General features: G+C 44.4%; 2 protein-coding genes across 4 annotated transcripts in view; both read right to left on the minus strand.

Moving 5' to 3' along the window:
- DENND2B (DENN domain containing 2B) overlaps positions 1-15007 on the minus strand; it is a 180504-nt gene extending 165497 nt beyond the window's left edge. The window contains exon 1 of one of the 3 annotated variants that reach the window (XM_057418275.1): positions 14927-15007. The gene's annotated coding sequence lies outside the window, so the exon portion shown is untranslated. Of the gene's footprint in view, positions 1-14084; positions 14221-14839 lie in introns of those variants that run through there. The other 2 variants (XM_057418274.1, XM_057418272.1) reach the window with 2 other exon arrangements.
- The window catches only part of RPL27A (ribosomal protein L27a), a 231101-nt gene that overhangs the window by 171406 nt on the left and 40375 nt on the right, over positions 1-19320 (minus strand). The window lies entirely within an intron of this gene.

The raw sequence follows: 19320 nt of genomic DNA on the forward strand, positions 1-19320 counted from the left end.
ACCCCAGCTCCACCTTTGGCATATTAGGCAACTGCAGTCACGCAAGTAATTTTATTTCCAGCTGCTTTGATTTCTTAATCTACAAAATGGAAATATTGGTTAAGGTCATTCAAGGACATTACAATATTCAAAGTTTCATTCTGTGCTTTTATCTGATATTTGAACGAAACCAAGAAACCTTGTGTTGCACAAAAAGTCAGTTGTGCCGATACATCTGTTCTCCAATAAAAAGCAGTTGCTGGGTTTGCTTCTGCTTCAGTTAGGCCTTGAGCCCACTCTGGCTCCTTAGGAAGCTCTCCTGGCAGCAACTTAATTCCACAAAGTGTTTAAAATCATCAAAATAGCATATTTAATTGTGCTTCATTTAATCAAAACCTGTCAATTAGCCCTAGTAATAGCTCTAATTAACTCTGCAAAGCACTTTGGAAAACTACAATGAAAAGGACTGTATTGGAGCTAGGTATCATCACTTTCATCACTTCCACAAATATGACCTGAAGACTTCGAAATACACATAAGAAACTTCTTTATGCCTTTGTTGACTCAAACACTGCTCCAAGCCATATGACATTCCTCAAGGAAGAATTTCAAAGCATTTAATAATTCAAAATCTTGCAACACCTTTGAAAAGCAGTGAAAAGTGGGCAGTCACATAAATTTCTTCATCCACTGCTGAAATACATCTGTCTCTAGGGTGAAGCATAGTACTCGTTTAACAGTACAAACCCACAGAAGGAGAGTGGGCACAAAGGAAAAAATACTATTGTACCCATTTAGACCTAGAGGGGAAGTTTGTGGGGGCAAATGTGCAGTTAACCAAACCAGAATTTAAACAGCACCTTTTGCTTGGTGCCAAATTAGTCAGAAATATCCCATGTTTCTAAATTTGGTAGTCTTCTAAGGAGGAGTCAACAGCAACAAGTCTCTGTAGGGGCTGGTAAGGGTAGATGGGAAGTTTTCTCCTTATTTGATTTACTGGTTAACTTAATCTGGACTGTTTATGACTGTTTAATAGTGTTGGTGGGCTGATCTCATGTTATCTTTAGATGATACTTTAATGTTGCAGCACAATCATTATTACATTCTTGTGAGCTTAGAGTGCCTAGGACAATTGCTTAAATCTAAGAGAAGTACTAACTCCTCAGGCAGACAGGCACAAGTGTTAAGCCATTAAGTCCAGCACCTGACCCATATCCCATTTGAAAACCACAGTCTCCAACAGGACTGTGCCCTCAGCTCCTCTCTGGACCACCGATACATATCTTCTCTGTTCATGGGACAGCTCTTGTACACTAAATCATAGAACCAAACATGCTCTTGGGAGGCCTCCTACCCACATAGTGAGCCTCTCCCAGTACAGTTTAGCTCATGAGAAGCTGTTCAGTCAGAAAGTCTTAGGAGGACCTTGCAACAACCAGTTTCGTATCACATGCCTTTGGGCTTTGCCAAACCCACTAGTTTTAACTCAAATGCAGATTCCACAATGTTTCCAACCCTGCTGAAAAATTTACATTCTTCTTTAAGCAAAGGTAACACTCTTACACTGGGAGTTTTTTCACCCTTTTATATTAAGTAGGGCAAGAAATATACTCTGAGAAGAATAGAACTGGGATGCAGACTACTTTTCTTTCAAACATCATTGCAGAAAAGACTTAGGTTCAGCCTTACAGTAAGGAAGGGCACTATAGGTGGTCATTGCAAATTCCAACCAGGAACATGCTCCTCACAGTGCAGCAATTCCCCAGGAGCTACTTTCTAGACAAATGGAGAAGAAAACCGATATAGTGAAGGTGCTGGTTTTCTTACAACTGCACTCCCAGGTGGACAACAAGTAGGGATCACTCAGTCTTAGAGAAAGATTCTCTGACCTTGTTAAGTATCAGTCATGGGAAAACATATGTTTGTCCCTGCTTTTCAATTCACCTGCTGTTGCTACTAAGCACAGTGCAGAAAACAATCAATGGATCAGGTTTCTAAATGGGAATCAAAACCATTGGGAAGATCTAACTTCTATTTCACCTTTTTGGGAGGTTTCTTCCACTACTTCACTATCCTCTTCTAAGAGACACAGTATCATGCTGTTTGCATGCACTTTAATGTATTTGCATTTTGCTGAGATAACTCAAGTATTACACAGTTCAAGGTTTAAACACCTATTTCCCCTATTTTGAACAGCACCCTTTACAAAATATAAAAGACAGACACATTTTCAGGATATTTTTTCTGGTTAAAAAAAGAAAATTAAAAAAAACTACAAACAAACAAAAAAAAAAAAAAAACAGATGGGGTTTCAGTCCAAAATATGCAATTGGCATTTGGCCCAGTGTAAAGACATGCCCAAACTGCTTGAGGACAGAGCAGCTGTGGGGCCAGGGGGCAGGTCACAAACTGCCTAAACCAAGGAGACTGCAGGAGCAATTCCTTCAGGCCAGAAAACAGTTCTGTGGAAAACAAGTGGGGAGTATACTAAAATCACCTCCATTCAGTCTCGCCATACACAAGTTGAAACCATTTTCTGTCCCTTTAGTGTTCCTTCTTCACCCATCTGAGCCAGAAACTGCCACCCAGCCTCATCTCTTGTTTAAACCACCTCCCACTGTCCTCAGTTTACAAGGACAGGAGAGAATTTCCAGAGTAGCAACAAATCTAGTATGACACTGAAAGAAACTTTTGGTAAATGCAATAAAGTGCTGCCATGAAAGATCAGCCAACTCAGCTCCTGATCCAAGCATTGTGGAAATGTCTACATGAATGTAGAAAAGGACCAGAAATATTACTGAGGGAGGAAACAGGAGGAAAAGAAAAATATTACAGAGGGAGGAAAAGAGAGCAGTTCACTTAGCCAGCCTGTATCCCCTCCACAACAGAGGGGACAGGAGAAAAAAAAGCCCTTATAGCTATGGTACCAAACATGAGTAAAGTCACTGTCGAAACCAAAGCACAGTTGATGTAAATAAGGATGTTGAGTTGTAAAGGGTGTAAAGTTGATGTTGAGGATGTGAATAAGGCTCCTGTTACCTGCTTATTCTCCCACTTCTGTACTTTATTCACATAACATAAAAAAAAACAAAAACAAACAAAAAAAAAACTACGTGCAATCCATTCATGCTGTAGAAAACTTTATTCTGGAAAAGCAGCAGCAAGGTTCACTTCATGGGACTCAAGTTGCTCTAGCAATTTAAACAGGCAGCACACATAAAATGCTAACAGAGTTCCTACACAATCCAAAGGACTGAGAAAAATAGGGTTATTTGAAAGGTTTTTTCAGTGAAAGTGAAAGATAAAACCTAATTTAACCTGGACCTGAAAACTTTAGAGCCCAGTAAACGTGCAAGAGAGCTATACACCATTTCCTATTAGGTGGCTGCCAAACAGATTTGCTACACATTTAATAAAGCAGTAAAATAAGGTATTTATGTAGAATGTTTAAATCTAAACATATTTGTTCCATTTTTTTTAAATGAAAGTGTAACCTGATAGGTGTTACAATTACTGGACATTGGGAAATATGATGAGAAAAAGGAGTCAGAACTCCTGCTGCATCACAAAAATTAACATAACAGTGCCCTTTCACAGGTCTGCTTTAACAGACCTATAAAACCTATTGCTTCGAGCCTCTAACATGAGTGCCCAGCTGGCAGTTGATGGATTTTCAGATGCCTTGGAGGGTCTAGCTACTTTGAGGGAGTATTATTGAATACTCTTTGCTGGGTCCCACATCATTGCTATTCCTTCCCTTCAGGGCTTCACCTCATATTTGGCAAAGGAACATAACTGAGCTCTTTCCAATGTCAACACCTTTTCTTTGCTTGGCTAGAGGTGTCAGTGCAGAACAAACACAGGGAACTACCTTCCTAAGTTCAGAGCTCCCCAACTCACATGCATTTTTCAGGCTCAATCTTCTGCTCATTGAAACTTTACAGTAAAACTGCCATAGCCCACTGAGTACAATTTCAGACCATCACACCTTTTCCTGCTAAGGAAAGAAATGCAACAAACTGCAAAGGTACATGTCATAACAAATAGCTCAGTATAAATATCTAGTAAATTTTGCTTGTTTAATGTGCAGATCTCAGGAGGTATCAGTTATCCCTTTACAGATGCACAGAGAAACTAAGGTTGCAGGTTATGGAATGACTTAGAAGACCTCTGAGCAAGTGAACAACAAAGCAGGAAACAGGAGAAGAGACTTGCAAGCTAGTAAATCTTTACCTGAGTTTACATCTTTCTGTAGACATTGTCATTAACAGTAGTTGCTTCTGAAAAAAATGAATTGTTCTCTTTCGAAGAAAGACGAACTCTCTTCTTTATGGGTGCTTATTCCCAGAATGGAGAAAATCAAAGGGATAAGATTACAAAAACACTAATGTTACAGATCAAAGCTGTTTTCTTCTGAGTTTGAGTACAAAAGTAAAGCAGGTATTTTCAGGTAACATTATTTTAAGAAAGAGGTACTTTTCTGTTTCAGTAGGGATATATAAAGACATATATAAGTATCTTCAATACAAGGAAAACACTGAAACAATAAGTTGCTGACTTCTGTTTGCAATACTCAATCACATTCCTAATGTGAAGATTCTGAGTTCCCTCTAAAAAGAACATGTGGATGCTTTATTGTTAAACAATTAGGCCAAAACCATGCTGAGGATTTTTCTATCTGGTTCAAACTGACTTTAATGGAAAATTAGCATCAAACTCTCATAAGTGACTTAGAAAATCTCAGCAGGGTTGTACAAAAAAAGCCAGAGCATTTTTCTTCTATTTCAAGCTAGCCTGCTTAAGGCCTTGTAAAGAGCTGAGAACCCATGAATAAAGATAGAAAACTGTGAAGGCAGTAAAGGTCTTTGCCTCCTCTGTTCCCTGGTAAAAATGAAGTTTCAGTTATCCTGAAACATCTGCTGTGCTAATTTGTGTATCAAAGCTAACATCTGTTTTCATCAATGAAGTGGTTTACAACTAATTTAATCAGCATATAGAAAACACTGCTTGGAGTATTTGTGAAATGATGTGGATAAATTACTATCTTTTGAATAGTTAGGATAAATATATTCTACATAAGATGTAAAGCTGGGCTATGCATTGATGTTGGAGATTGTACCTTTGTCTCTTGGCATGGTGCAGGGTGAAGGGGGCTGAAATAGTAGATACAAAATAACTGTCATCTAGCAACCAGAAATAAGGATTATGGCCAAGTCTCAAAAATCAAACATACTAGATACAGAAGAACTCATGATTTTCAAGAATAAAAAATAGACTAACATTATATCTGTATATATACATTAGTTCATTAATAAATAACTTGAGATTAAGTAGTTAAGAATCATAGCATTAAAAGCCTAAACTATCCTGCTAATCTCACCACCTAATCATACAAATTTGGAAATCAAGTAAACTCATCTGAAATCACCTTCTATTTGAAAAAAAAAAAAAGTTAAAAGGCCTTTTGAAGCACTGAAGGGCAGCTGCAGTATTGTCGTTTCAGAAACACTGCTCTGGGTGTTTATTTACAGTTTGAAATGAAAGAAAATATTTTGCCTCACAATATATTTCTGATTTTCCTAAGCCTTTAGGTGAAAATGGATAGAAAAGCTTTTATCTGTTTCCAGGATTACCTTCCTGAAAGATGCTACACAGCTGCAATATAGCATCATCTTTCTGCCATTGTCTGAATTCAGCTTTGGTTTTTATTGTAATTTGCCCTACTCCAGAAACCACTAATCCTAATTTGATTCAGAAGTCCTCATCATTCAGATATTTAAAATCTACATGATAAAGCCTAGAGTTGAAAATTATTTATCTCCATTAGCCCAAGGTTTAGGATTCCTGCATCCAGATTTTAGAAGTTATGGAGGTAAGTACCCTTGCTGTGTATTGGGGGGGGGGGGGGAGGGAAGGAAGAAAATATGTATATATATACACACACACACATATCATTTATGTCAGTGTGTCTTGGATCAAAAATTCTCTCACTGACTGTCCAACATTAGAGGTCATGGTAAGCCTCCACAAAAAAACCTTTCTTTTCAAAACAGTTGATACGTACTTGCCTTTTACTCTTTGCCTAACTAGGAAGGTGGTGGATTCAGAAACAATTTGAAAAGTGACAGCCAGAAATAAAGTGCAAGGTGAGGAAGAGCTGAGTGCCTATATGCTGGGATAATCCACCTGGTCCAAATCACACTGCTCTGTGTGGTCTCCACCCACCCCAGCTAGCCTTCTGATTACATGTTTGTCAAGGCTGGACAAGTAGAGGTGGTTGCGAACCTGTTCTACTGCAACGCAGATGGGAAAAGCAAAAAGAAGTTCTGGTCCAAGACAAAGCACTAAGTTATCCAGGGCTGGATTCCTGCTGTTTCATCCATTACCTTGTGAATATGCATGTCCCTCAAAATTCATTACGTATTTGAATTTCTCACGTGAATATGCCACTGAACAGAATTATTCTGCTTCCAGAGTGTACCTCCAGCCCAGTAACTCAGATACACTTCTACAGGGCAAAAAACTCTATTATGTCTCCAAACTTAAGAATAGGCCAGACTTTTTCCTCTATCACATCAGCTGATCCAAAGTAGTTCTGGGTCAACACTAGTATGCCAAATATTCCAGTAAGGTTCATCTCATACTTTCTGTGCAAAATTATGCTTCCCACTAAAAATAACAGTAATGGATTGAACTATTAATCTTCAAAAGAGAAGCTGGTTTCACCAAGAAAAGCAGAAAGCAAGTTCTCTTATCTTTCTTATAGGCTGCAATTTTATGCTAGGTCTTAACCTTTTCAGTTGCTATAAATAACACAATATATAATGATCCACTGAAAAAATAAAACCATCATCTCCCTTCAGCCTTATATGCTGGAGTGTCCCCCCAGCACAATCTCATGGAGGTGGATATAAACCAACAGTGTATTTTTCTCATAATTTTTTACCTTCCAATGTTGTCCTCAATCAGGAGGAAGTATGTGCCACTGAAAACTTGATGGCTCTCTTACTGTTTCATTTGGGCAACATCATCTTAGCTGCACATTCATCAACACTTCTATTTCTCCAACTCAGCGATAACTGTCTTGCAGGGAGATAACTCAATGGTAAACAAAGCCAGAATTAAAGCCGAATCTCAATCAAACCTTATGTGATGCTGGTTTCACAATGCGAAGCAGAAACTGACATCTTTCTTGGTGTCCCGCTAAACACAAATCTGATCATCAGAAAACATGTCCAAGTAAAGGAACACATCATCAGCTAACTTCTTGCAACTCAAACAGCTACTATTAGGGACTGTCCATGACAGACAACAAGCCTGGATGCTCACAGGCAGATGAAGAATCTCTCTGTCACCATTTATTCCCTTTCTAGGGACTGATAAACCTCAAGCCACAGTTAAAGTGGTACCTAAAATCTAGGTCTTACATCCATACAGAGCCTGGACACAGCAGCAGCACAATTGAGGGTGTGACACATACAGTTCATTCAAGCCCAGCTGCTGGGTTTGGAGTGCTTTGGAAGGGAGGCTCAAGGGCCAAAAGAAGAAAGAAGAAAAGAAGCACACTAAGAAAAGCCAAAGAGACAAGAACAACAAATGTTTTCCTTGGAGCTAACAGACAAGTTTCCCCAAAGCACAGAGGTTTAGCTGAAGATTTTCTTGCATGTAAAACAGCAAGAGTGTGGGGGACCTTGCCTCTCTTGAGTTTATTTTTTCTAGGGAGTTACCTGTGTTTTCCAAGTTATGTAGCCAGAGTTAAAACAGGGTAGGCTAGTAAGATTATCCGCAGCTCACTTTGGCACTAGATGAAAAGGTAGCTCTGCCACCCAGTAATATCCCCTTTTACTCCCCAAGACTGAGTATGTCTCTGGAGAGAAAGACCAGTTCCTCTGCTGACTGGTATACAACTACAGCAATAAATGCCTTGAGGGTCCTGCTCAAGGTGTTGGTTCAGAGGATAATAAAGCACTGAGCCAATCAGCAGGAAACCCCTCAGCACCAGTCCCTAGCACTGGGGAGAACAAAGCTGAAGCACAACACCTCTGAAAGCAAGGAGGGAGGCCTAGAAGATATCCTGTTAATAGCAAAAACCGGCTATCAAGGTTATGCCATTAAAGCTCAAGAGTACCCATGAGTGTCACACAGGCTTTTCAGACAGGTGCCAAGAAGAGAGCATGAGCTCCTAGCACTTGTCCTTAGTTTTCTCTGCATTGTATAACTACATAATTGAGGACATCTACTCATTTCCACAGGAGATATGGTGATGGAAACATCCATAAAACACCAACAGTGAATTATGCATACAAACTTTCAAGTGCATGAATTGTACTGAATGCTGGTTTAACAATTTCAGAGATTAAGTAATATTTGCAAAAAGCCTATAGGGTGGTGCAGATTATTTTAGGCCCCTTCTGTCTGATCCCTTTCTGTCCTTCCCTACTCTGATCTCAACTCTCAAGTCAGCCATTTCTTTCACAGTTTGAGTGTCAGAGGGGATGTTCTGACCAAAAACTGAAGTTCACAATATAGCAGGGATATAGCAGGCAGTAAAACACAAATTATGGTATGGAAGTGCTGCCCAATTTGCAACTTAACAGTGGAAATAATCAAAGCCTGCCATTACGCAGGAGATCGGGTAAGCTTTGCTGATCTGCCATATCTTCAAAACAATATTTCCTGTTAATAAAGCTCATTTGAACAACACCAGCTTGCAGGATCTTGTGAGCCTAGAGGCAGCATTAAGAGATGAGGCAAACTGGAAATGCCAATCGTTACAATCCTGTGTCACAAATGAGAAGCACTTTCACACAAAGCCAGTCAATATGCACATTGTGCCCATGCAGAAAGAAACATGACTTCAGGCCCACTCCAGTGACCTTGAGTGATAAGTTTCCACCAGGACAAAGGATCAAAATCGTTAGAGCCCCTTTAATTCCACCCTGTCCTGCAAAAACTATGCACGCCCTCAAAGAAGTAACAATGTTGAAAGCAATAACGTCAAGAGACAGACCCATCTCCTCCTGACTTGGAGGATTCTATCAGAACAGTGAACAGATTCCATGCCTAGAACACCTGCTCCTCACTGAAGAAGGGTTGTGAGGTCTTCCAGGGCAGCTCTCACAAAGTACTTTGGTCCCTGCCCTAATACTTGGAATAGCAGGCAGAGCAGGGCACTTTGCACAACCCTAGTTAGTCAGCATGTCCCCTCTGATTGTGACTGGATGCCCCATGAAGAAAACTAATCTTTTTCTTAAGGAAAAAAATGCAAACCAGTAATTCAGTGTGATGACCCCATCAAAATGATGAAATGAATAATAGTATTAAAACTTCACACAAGGACTGTTTCTAACAAATTGAGAGTTAGGGAATAAAGTTAAATGTTTCAACTCAAAGACCTGGTTTCCTGTGTTGGCACCAGTGCTAAGACTAAATGTTCATACATAAGCATATTTACATCTTCATTTAAAAGAGAAATTAGGAGGGAGATACACTTAAACTGAAATAACATTCCATTCCTGTGTGCATGAGCACACTCATCTATTTCTGACAGAAACTCCCTGTGCTTTCACTGTGTCCTTAAGGACTTCATTTGCACAGATTCACTGAAGTCAGCTACACTGAAGCAGCTGATAGGTTTTCAGCAGACACAGCTCAAAGAAACATCTCTTCAAAGAGCGGTGAAAGGTGGCATTAAAAATGAATACCTACTCTTGTCCTTTGTTTCTTAGCCTAATAAATACATCTCCAAGGTCAGAAGCTTACAGCAGAACATATAAAAATCACTGACTGTATGAATTACAGCATGCGTTTACCTTAATAGTTCTAACTACCTGGGTATACGCTCCAGATAGAGAACAAGTTAGGTTACTCTATACATGTTCACTGTGGATTAAGGTAATGCAGTCTTCTTCCAAACTAGGTTGGTTAAGAATATGAAGTTACAGACCTCAGCTGATGAGTAGGAATGCCTACTGTGAATCATTGCAATTCTATTACCTCTATCTATAATATCCAGCTCTCTGCACATACACAATTATCATATCTAATTTCCCACTGTAGTTAACAGCAACAGACCCAAACAGAAAGGCATACCCAAACGAGAGAGTGGTTTGGCCATGAAGTGTTTATGTGCTAGCTGATCCCTGTCCCTACAGTTTGTAGTAAGGTGGACTTCAGACAGTTCAGTTGCTAACGCAGAATAAATCTTTCAGGCTCAGACCCTGGTGAATGAAAAGTTTTAACTGCTGTTCAAAGCCTATATGAATGAAAGACGACTTAAATCTGAAACTCCATGAGCCAGCATCCCCATTGTTCAAATTAGCCCTCACTTTATTTCTGCACACATAAAGAGCAAGGACCAGGAAACAGTAGCTATAGAGGGAGAAGGATCTTCACCCTTGCCCCCTCTACCAGAGCAGAACTCTGGAGCAGCACAGGAGACCAGGATTTACGGATTCTTTGTGGCAGCTCCTAGGTGGGCAGGACATCTTCCATGACATTTAACTTGACACATCTCACCAACATAAGGCATTTCTACATGAAACAGAAGGAAGATACAGGAAAAAATTTTGCAGTCAGATTAGGGGTAAGTGTGAAAAGTACTAACACTCAGGTGGTGCACGTACACCTGAAAAACATATCCAAAATTCTTCACAAAAGGGGAATTTCAGGTCTTATGTGGTTTGACTCCAAGGCTTGGCAACACCACTTATAACCTCACCAAAGTTCAATATGACTAAGAGTGTTTACAAGCAAAAGGAATAGGCCAAATTGAGAATGTAAATATTTGGATTCAATTCCCCAAACTTGCCTCCATCTGTGCTGCCAACTAAATCCCAACTGCAGACTGAAAAATCTGAAAAGCAACAGTTGCACACACTTTATAGCACAGAGACAAAACTAACACACATGGCACTCAGCATTGGGAGGGAAAAAAATTGTAATCTAAACTGAACTTATTTTAAACAAGACATCAGTGAAGTTTGGACCGAAACTTAACTTGACTCAGCTATCATTTGGTACATTTTGAAAGTCGATCAGTCCAGATGTTGGTCTTCTGCTCTGCAGGAGACTGGGCTACATTAACCATATCTAGATTACTCAAGACCACATAGATGATACAAAGGATCAACTACACAGTGGTAACTTTGATCTAAACCACATTCTCTTAAGCCATCAAAAGTGAGTACTTGTATTTTCCTGGGGAGATGATTCGAGGAAAGTCTTCTCTGAACCTGCGGTAATTTATTTAGCAACCTCAGTCCTATATTCAGAATTCATTTAGGATCCCAAATCACTTTGAATTCTTTCACACAGGCTTTCTTTTTTTTCTTTCTTTTTTTTTTTTTTTTTTTTTTTTTAGTTTTACCACAGTTCTTTTAGCTATAGATAAGGATGGCAGACAGGGATCCATCCAAGAGAGTGAGAGTTTTGACCTTCAACAACCACAAATCCCAGGGGATACACTGCATTCTCAGCAACCAGTTCCCAGCCATTCTTCCCAGCCCTTCTCAGAAAGTGTTAAATGCCTTTCAGTCCTGTGTGTCCATTGCAGACACTCATTGGAGGCAATCAGAAAGACAAGCATCTTGCCAAGTCAAGGATCTCGACTTTTTTCGTATCATAAGAATCTGGGCCTCCTCACTCCCACTACTGTAAACTAACAAAAAGTCCATCCTCTCCCTCTTCAGTTAAATGGGAAAAGTACAAATCTCATTCTTTAGCTTTACTCAGCTGTGGGAAACTTGGTTTTGCTCTCCAGTTAAAAGCAGGCTCTTCAGCGCACTTCACAGTGACCTCTTCACAAGCAGCTAGTATCATTTCTTTAAATGCCCCTACACTAAAAATAGTCCTGCTTCCTAAACATGAGTGCTTAGCAGTTCCAGGCATTCTGAGATCCTGCATACCACTACATTTTTTTTAAACTGGCAACATTTACTTAACCAGCAATTAAAGAAATGAGGCCCAGCCGCCCCAGTGATTCTTCCCAGAGGGTCTTAGATGTTTATGAAACACAATGAAAACAATAAAGTGGATAAAATCATGCTATTCCATCAAGTCCCTGGCAAAACTTCCCAACCAAGAATAAATTGGCATGGTACGTTACAGTCAAGAGATTACACAATGGTTTACAGGGTCACCAATAACAAGGGGTCACAAGCTCCTTAAAGAGCTACAGTATATGTTAAAAGTCACTTGCTTGAAGGGAAGTGGCAATGTTTGGTCCTGAGCTCCTATGAGCAAATCCTGGCAGCCACAGCACAAACACATTGTAGGGGTAGGAGAGGGCAGAAGACATCTCTCCTTCTCAGTACCAGGAAGGGCAACACCAGTGTGCAAGCTGGCTGGGGGAGTTTGGCACCCTGAAGGAAGCAGAAGAAAGCCAGGCCAGGCAGGACTCTCTCATTTCTGCACAAGAGAGAATACATGATATATACTTTAAGGAGCAGGACAATTTCCATGCCCCAGTGAGGCCCAGTATCCCCCCCCATCACCCCTTCCCAAGGAGCCCTGCTCCTCACTCCCCCATACTCTAAAAGAAAACTTGTTCCATCCCAGAAGCAAGATGGCAGTTCCCTGTCAGTGTAGTCACTCTTAAGAGTGTATAGGCTGTAGCTTGCTTTAATGGTGTTTGACAATATTCTTAGCTAACTTAATAGATAATAAATAATTGCTTAAATGTGTTGCAGTTTTCCTTTAAATAACTAATCTTAAAGCAGGAGAGAAAAGAATGGTCAAAGCCATGTATCTCACTCTTGCCCATCAACATGGTAACAGATTTCCACCATCACCTGCATAACTCAATCATCAAAATGAAAGTTAAATTCTGATGTTCCCAAAACATATGTGATTTTCTCAAACCTCATATTAAAAGCAAGATACTCCCACTTCTGCTCTGTTAACTCATCCTTCCACCATATGGAATATCTTCATCTAGTGACTATATATTCATCATGTATAAACGAATATTATTTAAGTCTTAAAGACAAATCAACCTCATTACAATTCATCCTACTCTGCATCATCAGAAATAAGGGTTTCATCCTTTATCTTCCACAAGTTTGGGTCACTGTAGGTAGTTTTTACAGGATTATTCAGTATCTGGCTGAAGTTAAAAGACTGACTACTCAGTCGGAATAAAACTGAAAGAAAACCTATTCCCCAAAGCCAGTGCTACAGTAAAACAAGGGTGTAGAAAACACTACTATTGATATACACCATGCAATAACACTATGCATCCAGTTTAATTTACCTTTGCTACTAAAATTCAAAGTACATTTGACTGATAAAACTGAAGTAAATATAGGAAGGCTCTCTCATACGTAGCCGGTACTCTTTGATTGTGGTGACCTGCTGCTCCTTAGTAAAGCAAATGCTTGGTACCAAGCCAAGAGCAGTACATCTGATTTTCCCACCAAGTGAACTGCTGAAGCAGCTCCCTTAGCTCTTCAGCTAAATCTGTCTTGGGATCCTAAAGGCTTCCGCCGGAGTCCAGGTGGCTCCTCTACTCTTTTCAACACGCATGCGAACATTACAGCCTATTGGACAGACGATGCGAGTGGACACTGGAGAGGGAAAGCAGCGCTACAGCGTCGCGTTCCCCTCCAGATCAGAGCCCCGCACTCGGCCGGCTGGCTGCTCAGCCCGGGTATAGTCAACCCGGTCCCGCCGAGGTGGTTTCCTGGCCTCCGATCCTCCGGGGTGCCTCTGCCCTCGCCCCACACGCGAGAAGAAATTCCCCGCTGGGCTCGGCGGTGGCAGGGGTAGCACCCACCGCAGGAGCACGGACTCCCCACTTGGCCCGTGCGCAAGGACCCCACGCCTTCTGTGATCCCCCCCTCCCCCCCGGCAGAGCAGAGCAAGACAGAGCAGGGCAGAGACACCCGAAAGGATCACAGGTCCTGTCCTGTTGCCGGCGGCTCCATTGCCGCTGGGGTTCCGCGCTCCGGGGACTCTCCACCGCCGGCCGCCGCTCATCCCCGGCCCGCCCCACTCCCGGGAGGCGGGCTGCTCTCGGGGCGCAGGGAAGGCGAGCAGAAGCACGATCAATCGTTTCTCCCCCTAGCCCCGCTCCCCTGCCCAGTTCCCCAGAGGCGACCACCGACCCGGCAGCTCGGCTCCCCGGCCCTTACCGAGGCGCGCAGGGATGCGCTCCCTTCCGCCGGCCCCCTGAAGCCCCCGTCCCGCAGCCCGGGAGGTTGTAGCCTTTTTGGAGAAGCTGGGAAGAGGGAAAGAAAGAAATGGGGGAGGGAAAGGGGAGGGAAGGGACTGAGATCGAGGGAGAGAGAAGTATGCAAAGGCAGGAAGTGGAGACGGCCACGGCCAGTGCGGGAGATTAATGGGAACCAGTCACCCGGCAGCCAACAAAGAAACCTGCTCCCGCAGCGCCGCCAGACCAGGGCTGCAGCCCCGCCGCTGCCGGGCAGACCCGAGCACCAAAGCCACCGCTCCCCTCGGCAGTGCTCGGCTCCAGCACCGCAGAAGGGTGGGCGCCGCCTCCCTCCGGCCCCAAAACCGGGTCCTGGCCAGGCGTGAGGAAGAGGATCAGCCAGCCGATGCCGGGCAGGACAGACCAGTCTGAGGGGAGATGCGATGGGCAGAGGAGGGGAGAACTGAGCCCCCCGTCTGACAATCCTCCTCCTCCCTCTACTCCAGAGGAGCTTATTTTTTATTTAAAACCGACGAGTGCTGGGCTGCTTTCCGCGCGAAGCCGCTTGCAGGGAAAGAAGAAAGAAAGGAAGGAAGGAGGAGAGCGAGCGGCGCGCTTCCTGCGCCCGAGCGCAGAGCAGATGGTTTCAATCAGGGCGCCGGGGATAGGCGAGCCCCCGGGGCTGCGGGACGTGGGGAACAGGAGCAGTACCTGTGGAGAAGGAGGTGGGGGGAGAGGGAGGCAGCGGATTGTCTCTGGTCTCCATTTCTAGTGCCTTGTTCAAATCCCTTGCCTTACCAGGACTAGCTCCCGACAGCGGCTCTGTAGGGCGCTGCCGCCCGGGGAGCGCAGCCTGAGGTCCGCACGGCGCAACGCCCGTACCAGAGCGGGGAGGAGGTCTCTGTGTGGCACAGGCGATAAGTGCACTTACCTACCTGCATACCTGCCCGCCTGCCTGCCTGCCTGCCTACCTACCTACCTACCTCACACAGGCCCCAGCCCGCCTGTCCCCGTGCTTCTGCCAGCCTAATGGGTGATAAAATAACACAAGATGCCTGATATCAAAACCACACAGAGGAGGCAGGGTACCAGATGTCAGCAGAACATAACTACTTCAAAATACAAACACTGCACCTATGTCTTGAAGTATTACGTAAGCATTTATCACTAACAAGCATTATTAGTCACTTCACCATATAGTAATCAAATGATAATAGGAACAGAAGAAACGTAAACAGATGAGCAACACAGGCATTCTGCAATTGGAAATCCAAATTTTAGCATTAACATTTCTGGAACTTTACACACATGCTAACTTTCTTCCCACTGACTGAAATGGAAACTGAATGGTGCTCAGCATTAAGCAAATGCTTATGAGCTTCCCTACAGAAGGATACTTCTTGGAACCCAGAGCCAGGTACTCAGGATAAACTATTCTTCGCTTTTGCCACCTCATCAACAAAATAAAAGATATTGTCTTGAGATACTCTGATCCATTGTCCCACATGACAAGGAAATCTCATCAAAGAAATCAAAAGACTGAACACACAGGAAACAAGGGTAACTCTCATCTGGATTCTGATGTGAATGCATGTTTCAAAGCAAAAACTATTTCAGCTGTCAGCCTTCTCGGGACAGATGTATTTACTCAGCTGCAAACAGAACTGTGTCACTGAACATCAAAAAATGGTGGGAGTTTACATTACAACACATGAGGAATGATTTACCTCCTGAACAACAAGCTACTGCTGCAAGTACTGTGAAGGAATATAAAATGAATACAACTTTCTTTCCTGTTAGGAAAACAACATAGGAGGGCCTTCCCGAGTACATTTCACAAGTGCAGGAACACAGCAAACCATCTGCCTTTCCAGGAGAGCAATGATAATGTTAAAGGAAAGATGCTCCGCTCCCAATTAAGCTGGAAGCAGTCTATTTTGGCTGCTCCTCCAGCACATCAAGCAAGCATTTCAAACATGCTAACAAGTTAACATTGCTTTTATTAATTTTTTTTTTCTCGCATTTATGTTGCATTCAGGCCCCCAGACCTCAGGCACCCCAGCAACTGCCTACGTATTCCTCAGAGTACAAGAGAATCAACATAAAGCTAAGTTGTATTTGAACACTGAATTAGGGCCTTCAATGTGTTTTCATGAACAAGCAGCCTAAGAAGGGCTTGTTTATTACAGGAGCTGGCTACTGCTCTGGCTAAGCAATTGGAAGATGGTAACAAAATGTAAACTAGGAGAGGATTATTTTTCTTGTTTGCAAACAGATTACATCAGGCAAAGCCCCACCAACAATGAAGGATTTAAAGAATCAGAGCCTACTTGTTAACCTTAGCTATACTGCATGTAAAGAAATTGCTTATTTTGCCCTTCTTACCATCACCGCTGCACAAGTGAGGTGAGCAACAGAGCAGCACCCATTTACACACAGACACTGCTGTTTTCGGAGCCTGTTTGGTGGCTCCGAACGGTGACTGTAGGGCTGACCTCACACACATGTGCTGCCGCGCTGGGCCAGAGGCAGCTTTCAGGGAGCACACAGGCTTCTATGGCAAACCTGGCCTGCAGCAGGGCAAAGCACATTGTGCTGGTTACCAGCCAAGGGAAATGGCTTTCTTTTGGAGAGCAAGAGGCAGCCATAGCTTGCAGACACTCTGCCCTCTAGTACTATCTGTTTCACTCGGCCAGCCATCCCTGCATGCTGTAGTTTTTACCTCAGAAGTTTAAAGTAAAATGATAAAACCCAGAGTGTACCGCTTTCTACTACAGAGAACACGGGCTGAAACTCCCTGGCCACACCAGCAGCGGCCCGCTCAGCCACGGCTCGGCACCCTCCAGCTTCTCTCGGCTCTTCCCGTAGCAGCCGGGCAGGAACAGCGGCGGAATGGCACGTCATGGGCCCGGCGCCATCAGAGCAGCTCCGCTAAAGGAAGGAAGCTCACGGGAAGCCCGCCCGGGGCAGTCGCTTTGCCTCAGGCATGGCGGCGTTAAGGGAGCACTGTGGGAGACCCCGCCAGCGCCTGCGGTACCTGCCCCGGTGCCACCGGTGGGGCACCGGCGGGCCTGTGGCGCCCCCTAGCGGCAGCTCGAGGATGAACGGGCGGGGCGGGACAGAAAGGTGGCGCGTGCGCGTTGTGACGACAGGCGCACGGCCGCGGGATGGAGGGGGAGCGCGCGGGGCGGACGGTGGGGCTGGCCCGCGACGTGCTGGAGCGGGCGCGACGGCGGCGGCGGGCGGCGGGACGGGAGCCGCGCCCGGCCTCGGACCCGGACCCGGTCAGTGCTGCGGGCGGCGGGGCGGGAGCAGCCGTGGCGGCAGAAATGCGGGAACACAAACAAGAAACGCAGAGCAGCTGCGGCCTGAGGTGGTGGCGGGATGGTGCATACTTGTACATATATATGTATATACACGTATATGTAGGTGTGCGTGGGACTGAGCCACCCGTCTGCTTTAACGAGCTGAAGGCGTTCGGAAATTCGCAGAACGGCTTCACGCTGGGTTATTTACCCCCCGCTTTATTTAGTCAGAGCCAGCGGCGCTCACCGGGCTTTGCGAGACACTGCTCCATCCCGTCACTTCTTGGGTGCGGCAAGTGCCTCGGCGCTGCCTGGTGCACACTGCGGTAAAGCCAAGCACCACAGCGGTGGCCACACAGGGCTCTTTCACTCCCCAAAGGGAGAGTCTCCCCTCCAGGACTAGCGAGTGTTTTGCTGTTTAGTCATAGAATCATAAAATCATAGAATAGTTAGGGTTGGAAAGGACCTTAAGATCACCTAGTTCCAACCACCCTGCCATGGGCAGGGACACCTCACACTAAACCATGTCACCCAAGGCTCTGTCCAGCCTGGCCTTGAACACCACCAGGGACGGAGCATTCACAGCTTCCCTGGGCAACCCATTCCAGTGCCTCACCACCTTAACAGTAAAGAACTTCTTCCTTATATCCAATCTAAACTTCCCCTGTGTAAGTTTTAACTCATTACCCCTTGTCCTATCACTACAGTCCCTAATGAAAGTCCCTTCCCAGCACCCCAGTCCCTTCAGATACTGGAAGGCTGCTGTGAGGTCTCCACACAGCCTTCTCTTCTCCAGGCTGAACAGCCCCAACTTTCTCAGCCTGTCTTCATATGGGAGGTGCTCCGGTCCCCTGATCATCCTCATGGCCCTCCTCTGGACTTGTTCCAACAGTTCCATGTCCTTTTTATGTGGAGGACACCAGAACTGCACACAATACTCCAAGTGAGGTCTCACGAGAGCAGAGTAGAGGGGCAGGATCACCTCCTTTGACCTGCTGGTCATGCTCCTTTTGATGCAGCCCAGGATACGGTTGGCTTTCTGGGCTGCAAAGTGCACACTGAAGCCGGCTCATGTTCATTTTCTCATCAACCAACACCCCCAAGTCCTTCTCTGCAGGGCTGCTCTGAATCTCTTCTCTGCCCAACCTGTAGCTGTGCCTGGGATTGCTCCGACCCAGGTGTGGGACCTTGCACTTGTCATGGTTAAACTTCATGAGGTTGGCATCAGCCCACCTCACAAGCCTGTCAAGGTCCCTCTGGATGGCATTCCTTCCCTCCAGCATATCAACCGAACCACACAGCTTGGTGTCATCGGCAAACTTGCTGAGGGCACGCTCAATCCCACTGTCCATGTCAGCAACAAAGATGTTGAACAAGACCAGTCCCAACACCGATCCCTGAGGGACACCACTCATTACTGGTCTCCAGCTGGACATTGAGCCATTGACCACAACTGTTTGTGTGCAGCCATCCAGCCCGTTCCTTATCCACTGAGTGGTCCATCCATCAAATTGATGTCTCTCCAATTTAGAGACAAGGATGTTGTGTGGGACAGTGTTGAACGCTTTCCACAAGTCCAGGTAGATGACATCAACTGCACTACCCCTGTCTATCAGTTCTGTAGCCCCATCATAGAAGGCCACCAAGTTGGTCAGGCAGGATTTCCCCTTAGTGAAGCCATGCTGGCTGTCACCAAGCACCTTGTTTTTCATATGCCTTCCAGGAGAATCTGCTCCAAGATTTTGCCAGGCACAGAGGTGAGACTGACAGGTCTGTAGTTCCCTGGCTCATCCATTTTCCCCTTCTTGAAAATGGGGGTTATATTTCCCTTTTTCAAGTCGTCGGGAACTTCACCTGACTGCCATGATCTTTCAAATATGATGGACA

This window comes from Pezoporus wallicus, unplaced genomic scaffold (assembly GCF_028554395.1).
Source record: "Pezoporus wallicus isolate ANWC-B61680 ecotype Strahan unplaced genomic scaffold, APGP_CSIRO_Pwel_v1 contig_2025, whole genome shotgun sequence".
NCBI lineage: Eukaryota > Metazoa > Chordata > Aves > Psittaciformes > Psittacidae > Pezoporus > Pezoporus wallicus.